Source organism: Canis lupus, chromosome 8 (genome assembly GCF_011100685.1).
Source record: "Canis lupus familiaris isolate Mischka breed German Shepherd chromosome 8, alternate assembly UU_Cfam_GSD_1.0, whole genome shotgun sequence".
NCBI classification, from domain to species: domain Eukaryota; kingdom Metazoa; phylum Chordata; class Mammalia; order Carnivora; family Canidae; genus Canis; species Canis lupus.
In genome coordinates, this window is record NC_049229.1 from 47,859,410 (window position 1) to 47,873,802 (window position 14,393).

Genomic DNA, 14,393 nt, shown 5'->3' on the forward strand with positions numbered 1-14,393 from the left:
GCAATGCATCGTGTGTGCATTTTTCTGGGGAAGGCCCTTAGCCATCATCACATTCTCAAAGGGGTCTGTCTCCAAAGAGGTTAAGAAGTTGATTGTTAGCCAAGCTGGTTATCATTGCTCTTCCCCAATACCCTTGGTCCCAGCCAGGCTGGGCTCCTCTCCACTCTGAGGCGTGGTGCTGGTGGCAGGCCCAAGTTTACTGTCTGAACCACCTGTTCTCCACTGGTCTCCTGTCACACCCCACCCAATCCTGGAGCCATCCCCAGCAGCCTTTAGTCCCTAAGCCACCTCTGAGTCACTGCTGTTTGGCTCCCATATTTGTCTGTCTCCTCTGCACAGGAGAGCCACACCTACTAGCTTCCCCATCTGAACCTGCTACGGTCTTGTTCCACCTCTGTCCTTTCCTGACAGCTCTCAAATGCCACCTATGAGTGATGAGCGGTGTCCCAGCTGCCAAATCTGAAGTCATCTCGGGATACTGCCTCTTCCACTTCCTCCTCCTCATCTTCTGAAAAGCTCCCCTCTTTTGACCTCCCTGACACTGCACCTGCATGTTTGGAATCTCTTCCTGCTTCTTAGATCACTGCTTTTCTGTTTTGTTTTTGTTTTTGTTTTCTGACTTTTCTGTGTTTTTCTTTACCTGTCAGATTGTGAGTTTAAAAAGATAGGTAACTGGGGCAGCCCAGGTGGCTCAGCGGTTTAGTGCTGCCTTCAGCCCAGGATGTGATCCTGGAGACCTGGGATCGAGTCCCACATCAGGCTCCCTGCATGGAGACTGTTCCTCCCTCTGCCTGTGTCTCTGCCTCTCTCTCTCTCTCTGTGTCTCTCATGAATAAATAAACAAAATCTTAAAAAAAAAAAAAAAAGGTAACTCATGCACATGAGAAAGAGTCAAACAGAGCAAAAGAACGTATAGTGAAAGTTACTTCTTCCTTCCATGATTTTAAATTCTGCAAAATCTCTTCTCAGGGGCAACTATTATTACCATCCTTTGAAGTCCCATATGATAGCCGATAGCTATACTGACTATTGAGCACGTAAAATGTGGCTAATTTGAATTGAAATTTATATATATATATATATATATAAAAGATTTATATATATATATATAAAAGATTTATATATATATATAAAAGATTTATTTATTTTACAGAGAGAGAATGAGCATGGGGGGAGGGGCAGAGAGAATCTTTTGAGAGTCTTTTTTAATTTATTTTAAATTTTTTTTAAAGATTTTATTTATTTATTCATGAGAGAGAGAGAGAGAGGCAGAGACACAGGAAGAGAGAGGAGGCTCCCTGTGAAGAGCCTAATGTTGGACTTGATCCCAGGACTCCAGGATCACCCTGAGCTGAAGGCAGATGCTTTAACCGCTGAGCCATCCAAGTGTCCCTGGAGAGTCTTAAGCAGACTTTTAGCTGAGTGTGGAGTTGGAAGCAGGGCTCCAGCTCATGACCCTGAGATCACAACCTAAGATCATAATGTGAGCCTGACCCAAAGTCAAGAATCAGTTGCTTAACTGACTGCACCATCCAGGTACCCCCGAAATACGTTTTTTTTTTTTTTTTTTTTTTTTTGGTGCCAATTTTAAATACAGTTTTATTTAAGACATTGCATTTTCCACTTAACAATACAGTGCTTATAAAGTGCAATGTTTATTTCCTTTCCCTGTGCACACCCGAAATACGTTTTAAGTGTAAATATATGCAAGATTTCGGGCACCTGGGTGGCTCAGTGGTTGAGCATCTGCCTTTGGCTCGGGTTGTGATCCTGGGGTCCTGGGATCAAGTCTCGCATCAGGCTCCTCAAAGGGAGCCTGCTTCTCCTTCTGCCTATGTCTCTGTCTCTCTCTGTGTGTCTCTCATGAAAAAATAAATAAAATCTTTAAAAAAAAGATACGTGCAAGATTTCAAAGACTTAGTATTAAAAATATAAAATATCTCAATGATTTTATTTTTTAAAAAAAGATTTTATTTATTCATGAGAGACACGGAGAGAGAGAGACAGAGAGAGACATAGGCAGAGGGAGAAGCAGGCTCCTTGCAGGGAGCCTGATATGGGACTCGATTCTGGGACTCTGGGATCACAACCTGAGCCGAAGGCAGGCACCCAACCACTGAGCCACCCAGGCGTCCATCTCATTAATGATTTAAAAATACACAATTATAACTCAATAAAGCTGAAAAATAATTTTAAAATATTGATTAAATGTTAAAATGATATTGTTTTAGATATATTGGGTTGAATAAAATATATTAAAATTCATTTCACTTGTTTCTTTTCTTTTAACGGGGATGCCGAGAAAATTTAAATTACATATATTGCTTATGTTTGTGGGTAACATAATTTATCAGCCTTCACTGTTCCAGAGCTAGACTCTGCATTTATAAGCATATATGTATTTCTTTAACAACACAATACACAAATAGCATAATAAGTAGACTTCTGTAGATTTCTTTTTGTACTCAAACATCTTTCCTGGAGATTACATATTGGTTTATCTCAGCCTGCCTCATTTTTGTAATGTCTGCATAGGATTCCATTAGATGACTGCACCAGCATTTATGTAGTCAGCTCTCTACTGATGGGCATCGAGGCTGTTTCTAATCTTTGCTACCACAGCACAGTGAGTCAATGAGAATCTTTGAACCTACATCTTTGGGCACATGAGCAAGGATATCTGTAGTGTGAATTCCTAAAAGCTGATTTCCTAGAAGTGGGTATTCTTGAACTACTGTAGATGGCGTATCTCTGTGTCCTGAGGGCCCAGGCCAGTCCATTGAGGATTGTTTGCTTTTTTAAAAGACTTTATTTATTTATTCATGAGAGACACAGAGAGAGGCAGAGACACGGCAGAGGGAGAAGCAGGTTCTCCAAAGGGAGCCTGATGTGGGACTCGATCCCAGGACCCCAGGATCATGACCTGAGCCGAAGGCAGACGTTCAACCACTGAGCCACCCAGGTGCCTCAAGGATTATTTGTTGAACAGAGATCTCAGATGTAGAGAAATTCTGAGCTGGAAGAGGCCTCAGAGTTCACTATTTATTTATTTTATGAACATTTCTGAGCTCCCTTGGGACTATGGTAGGTTCACAGATGAGCAGATGGAGTCTCTGCCATGAGGAGCTCACAGTAGAATAAGAAGACATGCATGCAAACAAATGATTAAAGTCAGGTGCTATTTATTTATTTATTTGGTCAGGTGCTTTAATGAGGCTACGTGTAAGATGCAGAGGGAGCATTTTATAGAGGATAAAACTGAAACCACACCAGAGTGACTTTCCTGGGGTCACTGGAGTGGACCGTTTTTCCCCTGCAGAATAGAAGCTTTTTGAGAATCAGGATCGAAGGTGTTTTCCATCTGTTGTGAGCTTGAGCTCTCTTTCCTCTGAGTCAATATATTATTAGTTATTATGAATGCAATCAGTGCAGAGATTTGCATTTTCATACCCAGTCTCATGTAAATTTTCCAACAATCCTTGAGGTAGATTGTTGTCTCCTGACATTAGTGTCCCCTCCACCCCTCCACTCAGAGCCCATGTCTGTTCCACTCATCTAGCCCCTCACTGGCAGTAGTGCTTGGTGAGGTGTGACCAAGAGGCCAGTTGAGTGCCCCAGGCAGCACCCTGGTGGTTAAGGGTTCATCCTGCTGATCCAGATGCCATCTCCAGGACTATGATTGCCTACATGACCTTGAGCAGTACATTGTGTCTAAGTTTCCTCACCTGAATGAGTTGTAATCATAGTCCCTACCTCAGCAAGTTTGAGGGTGAGGGGTGAAAAGATAAAGCATGTACAATGCTTTGACTGGGTCCTGGCCTGCTGTAAGTGTCCAGAGATGGAGGTCGTGTCTGTGGGGCCAGCTACAAAATTGTGCAATCAGGCCCTGGAAACTGCGAGCGTCTTTTTTGTTATATTGTCCCTGTTTTACTTTATTTAGTTATTAAGATTTTATTTATGTATTTGAGATACAGTAGGAGAGTAGGGGGAGGAGCAGAGGAAGAGGGAGATGCAGAGAATCTAGAGCTGACTCTATACTGAGCCTGGAGCCTGACTTGGGATTTGACCTCATGACCCCGAGATCATGACCTGAGCTGAAACTAAGAGTTGGACGCTTAGCCAACTGAACCACCCAGGTGTCCTGCCCTGTTTTATAGGCTTTATCTATCAAAGATATTTTTTTTTTAAAGATTTTATTTATTTATTCATGATAGTCACAGAGAGAGAGAGAGAGAGAGAGAGAGGCAGAGACACAGGCAGAGGGAGAAGCAGGCTCCATGCACCGGGAGCCCGACGTGGGATCGCGCCCTGGGCCAAAGGCAGGCGCCAAACCGCTGCGCCACCCAGGGATCCCTATCAAAGATATTTTAGTCAGAGGGTATGGTCTTACCACAGGTGTGGAAAAGCTTTTCAAAGTAGCTCATGGTATCAGTGAATGAGAGGATAAACAGATTATGGTGTATCCATACAAAGGAATAGTATTCAGCCATAAAAAAATAAGTACTGAAATAGGCTACAATGTGGATGATTCTTGGAAACATTATGTTAAGTGAAATAAGCCGGCAGATACAAAAGGTCACATACAGTACTATTCCATATGTGAAATATTCCTAATAGGGAGATCCATAGAGACAGAACTCAGATTGGTGGGTGCCAGAGGCTGGAGGGAGAGGGCAAGGGGAGCAGCTACTTAATGGGTATGGGATTTCATTTTGGGGTGATGACAATGTTTTGAAACTAGAGAGAGGTGGTGGTTGCACAACAGTGTAAATGCACTAAATGCCACCAAACTGTTCACTTTAAAATGGTTAATTTCATGTTATGAGAATTTTACTTCAATTAAAAAAATAGCTCATTGGCCCTCCTTCCCATCTTCCTCTGATGACTCTTAGGGATTACAATTAAGACTTTTTTTTTTTAATTTTTTATTTATTTATGATAGTCACAGAGAGAGAGAGAGAGAGAGAGAGAGAGAGAGAGAGAGAGAGAGAGGCAGAAGCAGGCTCCATGCACCGGGAGCCTGACATGGGATTCGATCCCGGGTCTCCAGGATTGCGCCCTGGGCCAAAGGCAGGCGCTAAACCGCTGCGCCACCCAGGGATCCCTACAATTAAGACTTTATTAGAAAGTCTTAACCACAAATCCTTTCACATTAAAAAGGGAGATGAAGGGGAGAGGCTCTTCTGGGGACACAGAATAGAGCCCAGCTAGAATAGAGCCAGAACCCAGATCCCATTCATAGAACAGATCTTTACTGAGAGCTAGTCCCTGTCCTAAGCACTGAGGATTCAGCCAGCCATGAGTAAGACCCAGGAGTCCTTTTTGCAGTTTGAGCGCCAATGGAGGAAAGCTGACAAAAGCAGGTAATAAAATATCAGGCAGGGAGAGAGCTATGAAAAAAAAGGCAGGTAAATGGCTAGGGGTGAGGTGGCTAGGGAGGGCCTCTAAGAGGAGGTGACTTTTCAGTGAGCAATGCAGAGTAGATATCAGGAGAAGGGTGTTTCTGGTGGAAGGACCCGGGCCAGTAGGTCACACTAGGCAGGAGCCCACTTGGTGTGTTAAAGGACTGTCTCTAGGCGTGTCATTTCCGAAGAAAAGAAACTCATTTTACTCTGGAGAACATAGTAGACTGTTCTGTGCTTAATAGATGCTGAGTCAATATTTAACTGATGGAAGGATGTGGGGAGGCTGAGCAGAGTCTGGGGAGGAAGTTGGAGCTACACAGGCTTCCTGGCTGGTGGGGACGTCAGTGCAGCTCCCAGCTCGCCAGCCTGGCTGCTGGCCCCTGACCCCTGAGTGGGGAGCTCTTGGCAGGCAGCTCCCTGAGGCTTCCTGGGCAGACTGCTAGGGTGGGAGGGGGGGCGTGCTTTCGGCAGCACTGAGTCCAGCAGCTCCACCAGGATGCTTGTCTTTAATTGGCTTCTCTGAGTGTGGCATCCTCCATATGCCACCCCAGGGGGAAGTACAGCTGGAGAAAGCTGCTCATTGCTCCTCCACCTGCAGGCTTGGGGGGGCAGGGAAAGAGGGGGTCTGGAGCTGGTGGGGGTGCTGGGCAGAGAGCTGGTGAGCTCTGAGATGTTTCTCTGCTCAAATAATGAGATGCAGCTCCTGCCCAGATTTGGGTAAAGAAGAAACCAGAGAATTGTTGCAGCCAGGAATGCAGGCTGATCTCTGCTCCTGTGCATTTGTTTTACTTTCCTACTCATCCTTGCTGAGTTGAAGGGATTTGAGGTGCAGAGGGTTAAAGACTGAGGACTTGACAATTAATTTTAAGACTTCCCAACTTCCCAGCTGGTAGGGTGATTTGCCTTCTCTCTCTGAGCCTCACTTTTCCTGTCTATAAAATATGGGCTAATATGAAAAAGAATAAGTCCAGTAATTGGCATGGTGGCACTCAGCAATCCAAGTCTAAAACCTGAGGTTGCCTTTCATTTCTTGTCCATGGTTGAGAAGGTCCCTACTTCATCCCACCTAAGCAGGCAGCTCTCCATGGGGACATCTGCTCCAGCACCATCTCTCTTCCAACTTCTTTTGGTGACACACAGGTCCTCTGCATGGGCAGGGTGGCAGTTGGCCTGTCCCTGGGCATGGGGCAGCATTTTGGGGAATAGGATGGAAACAGGGATCTGTCCTCATGCTCCTGTGTCTCTGGCTGCCACCATCAATCCTATCCATGACCACTTACCCCACGCCTCAGGTCCCAGTGTTTTTTTTTTTCCCAGTGGTTTTGTTTCCTAAGATTCCTGCTCCCTTTCTAGGGATCTGTTCTGGATCCCACCAAAGTGGGCCGTAGGCTCCTATGGCTCAGTCCTCCTTGCTTCTCACTGGCCGTTCAGAAGGGGCCAGAGGCTGTTCTTGTTCTTCACCCAGGCATCCCAGGTGGCTTTACAGGTTCTGGGTAGATTTACCGGGTTTCTTGAGTTACAGGAAGTAAATATTCCTTAAAATACATGTGGGTTGCACGCCAATGTTTCTAGCAGCAATGTCCACAATAGCCAAACTGTGGAAGGAGCCTTGGTGTCTGTCGAAAGATGAATGGATAAAGAAGATGTGGTTTATGTATACAATGGAATATTACTCAGCCATTAGAAATGACAAATACCCACCATTTGCTTCAACGTGGATGGAACTGGAGGGTATTATGCTGAGTGAAGTAAGTCAATCGGAGAAGGACAAACATTATATGGTCTCATTCATTCGGGGAATATAAAAAATAGTGAAAGGGAATAAAGGGGAAAGGAGAGAAAATGAGTGGGAAGTATCAGTGAGGGTGACCGAACACGAGAGACTCCTAATTCTGGGAAGTGAACAAGGGGTGGTGGAAAGGGAGGTGGGCGGGGGGTTGGGGTGACTGGGTGACGGCCACTGAGGGGGGCACTTGACGGGATGAGCACTAGGTGTTATGCTATATGTTGGCAAATTGAACTCCAATAAAAAAATAATTAATATAAAAAATACATGTGGGTAAAACAGGTGGTTCTCTTTCCATGACCCTAATCCCTGACCAGTGTCATTTAGGGAAGGGAGGAGGAAAGAAGCAATGGGAGAAGAGAAGGAGGGCAGAGATATATACCTGTGACTCTGGTGGCATCAGATTTGGGCAGGTTAGGATAACGTCCAAGGCATGTGGACGGTGGAGCCAGACAGCCTGAATTTAGATTCTAGCTTTCCATCTACAAGCTTGTGACCAAGGACAGTTTCTTAATTTTTTTGGACCTCAGTTTCTTTTTTTTTTTTTTAAGATTTTATTTATTTATTAATGAGAGACACACAGAGAGAGAGAGAGGCAGAGACACAGGCAGAGGGAGAAACAGGTTCCTGATGTGGGAGTCGATCCCGGGTCTCCAGGATCATGCCCTGGGCTGAAGGCAGGTGCCAAACTGCTGAGCCACCCAGGCATCCCAGGACCTCAGTTTCTTTTTTTATTTTTTTTATTTTTTTTATTTATGATAGTCGCACAGAGAGAAAGAGAGGCAGAGACACAGGCAGAGGGAGAAGCAGGCTCCATGCACCGGGAGCCCGATGTGGGATTCGATCCCAGGTCTCCAGGATCGCGCCCTGGGCCAAAGACAGGTGCTAAACCGCTACGCCACCCAGGGATCCCCCCTCAGTTTCTTTTATTTATTTTTATTTTTATTTATTTATTTTTTTAAGAGAGAGAGAGGGCAGCCCGGGTGGCTCAGTGGTTTAGCACCGCCTTCAGCCCAGGGCACGATCCTGGAGACCCGGGATCGAATCCCACGTCTGGCTCCAGGTGCATGGAGCCTGCTTCTCCCTCTGCCTGTATCTGCCTCTCTTTCTCCCTCTGTGTCTCATGAAGAAATAGATAAAATCTTTAGAAAAAAAATAAAAATAAAGAGAGAGAGAGTATGTGAGCTGGGGATGGGGGCCGGGGGGAGGAGCAGAGGGAGAGGGAGAGAGAATCTTAAGCAGGTTCCATTTATGAAGAGTTTGATGGGGAGCTCCATCTCATGATCTTGAGATCATGACCTGAACCGAAATCAACAGAGGCTTAACTGACTGAGCCATCCAGGTGCCCCAATATCTTTTTATTATTATGTTTCAATTTATGTAGTTGCCTTTATATATCTTTGACCATGAATGTGTTTTAGTTTGCTTAAATTGTCGTCTATCTGGTCACTAGAATTACAATGCGGGGAGACAAACATTAATACTCAGAGGAATAGGGGCAGCCCTGGTGGCTCAGTGGTTTAGCACTGCCTACAGCTCAGGGTGTGATCCTGGAGACTCGGGATCGAGTCCCACGTCAGGCTCCCTGCATGGAGCCTATTTCTCCCTCTGCCTGTGTCTCTGCCTCTCTCTCTCTCCTGGGTATTCTCATGAATAAATAAATAAAATCTTTTTTAAAAAAAAATACTCAGAGGAATAAATGGAAAATTGCAGTTGGGATCTAGGCTTTGAAAAGGGGAACACAGGACTCTGAGAATGCACAATGATGAGAATGGATCCAGCCAGGCTGGTGATGGAGGGTTTCCTGGAGTAAGTGACTTTAGGACAAAGATATGAAAGGTGACTAGGGACTAATTAGTCCAAGAAGGGAAGGAAAAGTATTTAAGGCAGAAGGAATAACATATGCAAAGAACTTGCAGGTGTGAAGATGGGGTGCAGAGAGTTTGGGGGAGTGTGTCAGGAGATGGAGCTGGAGGCAGGCAGGGCTTGTCAGCAGGTTAAGGAGTTTGGTTATCTAACAGATCCTTTGAAGGCTTTATTTAAACAAATATTTTATTTATTTATTTGACAGAGAAAGAGAGAACAAGCGGGGGAACAGTAGAGGGAGAAGAAGCAGCTTAGCAAGGAACCTGATGTGGGGTTTGATCCCAGGACCCTGGGATCATGACTTGAGGCACTCAGGCACCGCCCCCCCTTTTTAAAAAAATATTTTACTTATTTATTTATTCACGAAACACACAGAGAAAAAGAGGCAGAAACATAGGCAGAGGGAGAAGCAGGCTCCATGCAGGAAGCCCGATGCAGGGCTCGATCCCAGGACTCCGGGATCACACCCTGAGTTAAAGGCAGATGCTCAACCGCTGAGCCACCCAGGCATCCCATCGCTCCTCCCTTTGAAGGCTTCCATCAGGCAGGTTGACTTGACCAGATTTGCCTTTAGAAAAGTTCACTTTGGGCAACCCGGGTGGCTCAGTGGTTTAGCGCCGCCTCCAGCCCTGCAGCCCTTGGCAAACAAATTCTACTTCCTGTTTTTGTGAATTTGACTACTCTAGGTACCTATAAAGGTGGCATCCTGCAGTGTTTGTCTTTTTGTAACTGACTTATTTCACTTAGCGTGATGTCCTCAAGTTTTATTCACGTTGTAGCGTATGTCAAAACATCCAGGAGGCTTTTGCAGAAGCTTCAGTGAGAGCTGATGGGACTTGGATTGGGGCTTGGCAACAGAGAGGGGCAAAGTAGACAAATCAGAGAGATTGTGGGGAGGTAGAGTTGCAGAATTTGGTGAAAGATGAGGATGTGGTGACGCCAGGTGAAGCCGTGCTTCTGCCTCCAGCCGTGGCCTTCGAAGGTGGCAGTGGACAGGTCAGTGACACTCTGACTTGTGTGCTCCTTTGGAGGATGGGGGTGGAAATGACCCAGGGCCTGATTTGGGAGCAAAAGAAATGGAGAAGAAACCTCTTCTTCTTCTTTTTTTTTTTTTTTTTTTTAAAGATTTTATTTATTTATTCATGAGAGACACACAGAGAGAGGCAGAGAAACAGGCAGACGGAGAAGCAGGCTCCCTGCAGGGAGCCCAATGTGGGACTCAATCCCCAGACCCTGGGATCATGACCTGAGCCAAAGGCAGATGCTCAACCACTGAGCCACCCAGGTGTCCCAGGAAACCTCTTCTTTGTTCTCCGCTCAGAGCCTTGAGGAGACCAGAAGGGATGAAAGCAAGCAGCCACTCTGGCTTCTTTTTCCCCTTGGTCATATCTTCCCTACAGAGTACAGACCTCACCACTGTCTTCAGGACATTCCAGATGAAAGATGGAAAGTGTGTACAAGTCCTATGCTCTGGCACTATCCACCAGACTGGCCACTCTGGGGGTCTACTCTGCTGTCTCTGGTCTGTTTTATCCTCTACCTTCCCACCTAGAGATCCCCTACCCATCCCGCTCTTATCTCCTCCAGAAGTGGTCGGTTTTCCCCCTGAGAGAGAAATTGCAGCAGAAAGAATCCTGACCTGGACCCTCTGGCTGTGTGGCATCTACGGAAAGCAGGTCCCGCAGCACAGTGAGAATTACCTTTGGAGGAGCAAACAGGTGACTGATGTGCTGGTTTGAATAGGTGCCGTGGTGGTTCAGGAAAGGGGCAGTTGGTTCTATTTGGTTTGGGGGTAGATGTGTGTGTGTGTGTGTGTGGGGGGGGGTGGTGTCAGAAAGGGCTACAGAGGAGATGGGATTTTCTAGAACTGCGTCTTGGAAGAAAAGGTCAGGGAGTCAAGGCAGATAAGGGGATTACAGGCAGAGGGAACACATGAAACAGGCCCGGATCTTCAGCTTGCTACCAGCTGGGGTCTGCTGAGAGGTCCACAAGGTTGAGGTATACCAGGACTTTGGTTTTAAACTGTCTGGTTGTATAGGGGTGGGGGTAGGGGGGCAGTGAGGGACTTCTGGCAGGGAAGCCATTTAGGGTGGTGGTCAACTGGAGATAACTGAAAACATTTCCCACAGAGCACTTACTAGAGATCCAGGGTAGCTATAGGAGCCATTCTAGTGCTCATTCGTGTAGCAAGCACAGACACCCTATGAGGTGCTCACCATCCGGATCCCAGTCTTCCCGATGGGAGAATGAACACCCACAGTTGCACAGAGGCAAGGATTTGAACTGGGCAGTCTGGCTCCGGATCAACCACTGTCATTGGCTGTGTGTCCCAGGCAGCTGGGACAGGGCTGGAGGGGATGAAGGGGGGGAGGTGTCCAGGAGTCAGCTTCAGGCGTTGGGAAGAAGCGGTGGAAGCAAAGGGGGGGTGGGGGTGGGGTTGGGGATAGGGGGAGGCTGGGGATTGATGAAGATGTGGGAGAGTAGGGGATGGGCAGGTAACACCCTGGTATGGTTCATTGAGCTGTGGAACCAGGAGGAAAGAGGGCCTTGCCAGCCTCAGTCTCTCCATCTGTAAAATGGGGACAGAAACAAGCCTGCCCCTGCTGCTTCACTCTGGACTCTGCCCACCGTTGTACACGTTTGCCACCCCCTCTGCTCCCTTCCTGGCTGCATCTCAGGTGCCCTGTGCTCTGGCAATTTCTTTCTTTGTTATTTCCTCATGGAGCTAGAAGTGGCTTTGAAGCCTGCCTGGCTCTTTAGAGGGAGAGAGGTAAAGGCAGTTTAAGGGATGTAGGCTGGAAATGCAGATGGGCGGCAGGAGCGCGGGTTTTTTTTGTTCAGAACATCTGAGTGTCTCTGTGGGGCACTCCCACCCCTGAGAGTCTTGTCTCCCCTTGTTGCAGAAAGGATGTGAGAGCACCAGGGGAGGGGGTGTCTGCTGAGTGCTTGGGGCGGGCAGGCGAGGCGAGACTGTCATCTTCCCGCCCCACCCCTGCCATTCCACCAAAATAGAAGGACCCAAGTGTCAGTCCCAGGGAGGGAAGCCTTTGAAGCAGGAAACAGCCTGGGAGGGAAGGCTGAGGGAAGCAAGTGTGTTAATATTCACGGGGCAGCAGCGGTCATCCCTCGGTTTTCTGTGTTTTCATGGCAGGCAGACAATCACTAGCCTTGCTTAGCAATTGCATGGCCTGGGAGGCAAGGCCCGGGCTCGGCTTCCAAACTGCTGGGTGTTGGGCAACTCACCTCCCTCTCTGGGCTCGGTTGTCTCATTTGTAACATGAGGGACTGTGACTTTCAGGATTAGCATCCTTGACAACTTGGCCATGGACCTCGTTCCTTGGCACACCCCCTCCCATCATCTGGGTGGCCTAGGAGATGTGTTGAGACTCCAGCAGGGACAGATGGATGCGCATCACTGAGGGGTGGTGGGTTTGCCTAAAGCCCCCTTTCTGGGAGGTGGGCAGGGCCACATTCAGTCAGGGCAGCCCAGGCATGGCCCAATGCATTTAGGGTAGGGGGCTGCTGCATCAGCTGTTAACTCTTCTAGCTGGGGGTTTCAGGGGAGGACTTAGGGGGTCAGGAAAGGAAAACATTTGGGGGCTTGGGCCTATTTATCAACTGGCACAGAAATGTGTCAACATTTTGACAACCCTTGTGGATGTATGGGAGACCTGCTGTCTGCCCCGTGTGTGGAGAGAGGGACAGGAGAGACTGCTCAGGCCCTAGGACCAGTTTTCTTGCTATTTCCACCATCAGAAAAATCCCTTTCCCTCAGAGTGGGTGGCTGGTCACTGTTTCCACTTGGCCCGGCCTCCCCAGGCCTGTGGCCACAACGAGGTAGGCTTCCTCCCTGCTGCTCCCATCCACACAGTCCCGTAGCTCCAAGGCCTGGCCAGGGCACTGCACACCAGCTGGGCGGCCTCGGTGCTGGGTCCTCCGTGGCTGCCTCCCTCTGGCCCCCCTCCCCGTGGGCGCCTGTTTGGCACCTCAGCCTCACTCCTATCCCCCCCACCACCCGAACAAGGACCTTTCCCCTGGATCTGCCTGCGTCTAGCAGAGGAGAAAGCTGAGGGGGAGTTGCAGGGTGGGGACAGCAGGAGCAGGGCCAGTACAAGGGCAGCTGGTGGCTGGGGGACCCCGGGTTCTTGGAGCAGGGTCCCCTTTCCGCCTGCTGCCCTGACTTCCCTGTGCAGTGATCTCGCTTTCTATTTTAAACAGTTTGGGTTGGTTGCTTCCCTGCCTTCCTGCTGGGTGTTTATAGTGAGGAAAATAATTGGTAATATTTGCACAGATGTGCTGGCACTGCAGCTCATCACGGGCACCTTTACCCAGGGGACCCTCCCTGCCCCCAGCCTCTCCCTGCCAGCCTGAGGAGCCAGCCTGAAGCGGGGTAACAGCAAGCTCCCCCTCCTCCCAGGAGCCTCGGGGAGGTGAGGCTCAGGCAGATCTGGGAAGCAGGAGGCCCGATGTGCCCCCCAGGCGCCCCGAGGCAGGCCTCCGCACAGGCACGGCAGCACGGGGTGGGGGGGGTGGGGGGGTGGGGGGGGTGGGGGGTTGGCCCTGCCCCTGCCCCTGCCCCTGCTGCCCCTGCAGCAGGGACTGATCTAGAGAAGCCCGGGGCCACAGGCTGGGCCCCTCCTGGGGAACCGTGTGGGAGGGAAACCCCTGGGGCTCTGTTTCTGATTTCATCTTCTGCAGAGCCGGGCTTTGCTTCTGGGGTAAAGGAGGGGGTAAAAAAGCCGGAGAGCAGGATGAGGATGAACATAGGACATCATGTGGTTCTTCTCCCCTGTGTCTCAAGGCCTGGAAGCAGCATTCTGGAGGGCTGGGAAGGAGGTAGGTGTCATCCAGGCTGGGAGGCGGCCTGCCCGCCCAGTGGGGCCCGGACAGCAGCGTGGGCCTCCCTCGCCCATTCTGGGGCCCAACCAGGCTGGTGACAGTGAGACTGCACAGCAGGCAGGGCCGCGTGACCCCCTCGGGCACCATGTCTCTGTCACCCCTCACACGTGCGGGTGCACCTGTGAGTGAGTGTGGGCCTGAAGTGTTTGTGCGCGTGGGGGCTGTACCTTCATGTGTGCACGCGCATGGCTGCATGCCTGGGCCCGCGGGTATGTGTACGCACATGTAGGTGCATGTGTGTGCACGGGTATGCTACACACATGTTCCTGTGCATGTGCATGCATGTGCCTCGGTTTGGGTTCCCCCAGAAGCCGACAAAGATTCAACTGCAGGTAGATGACCCCAGATAGCACGGTAGGTAAATGACGTAGAAGGAGAGGGAAAGCAGCCAGGGAGGGCCATGGTCTCCAGTATACTGCTGCCAGGGCCACCTGAAA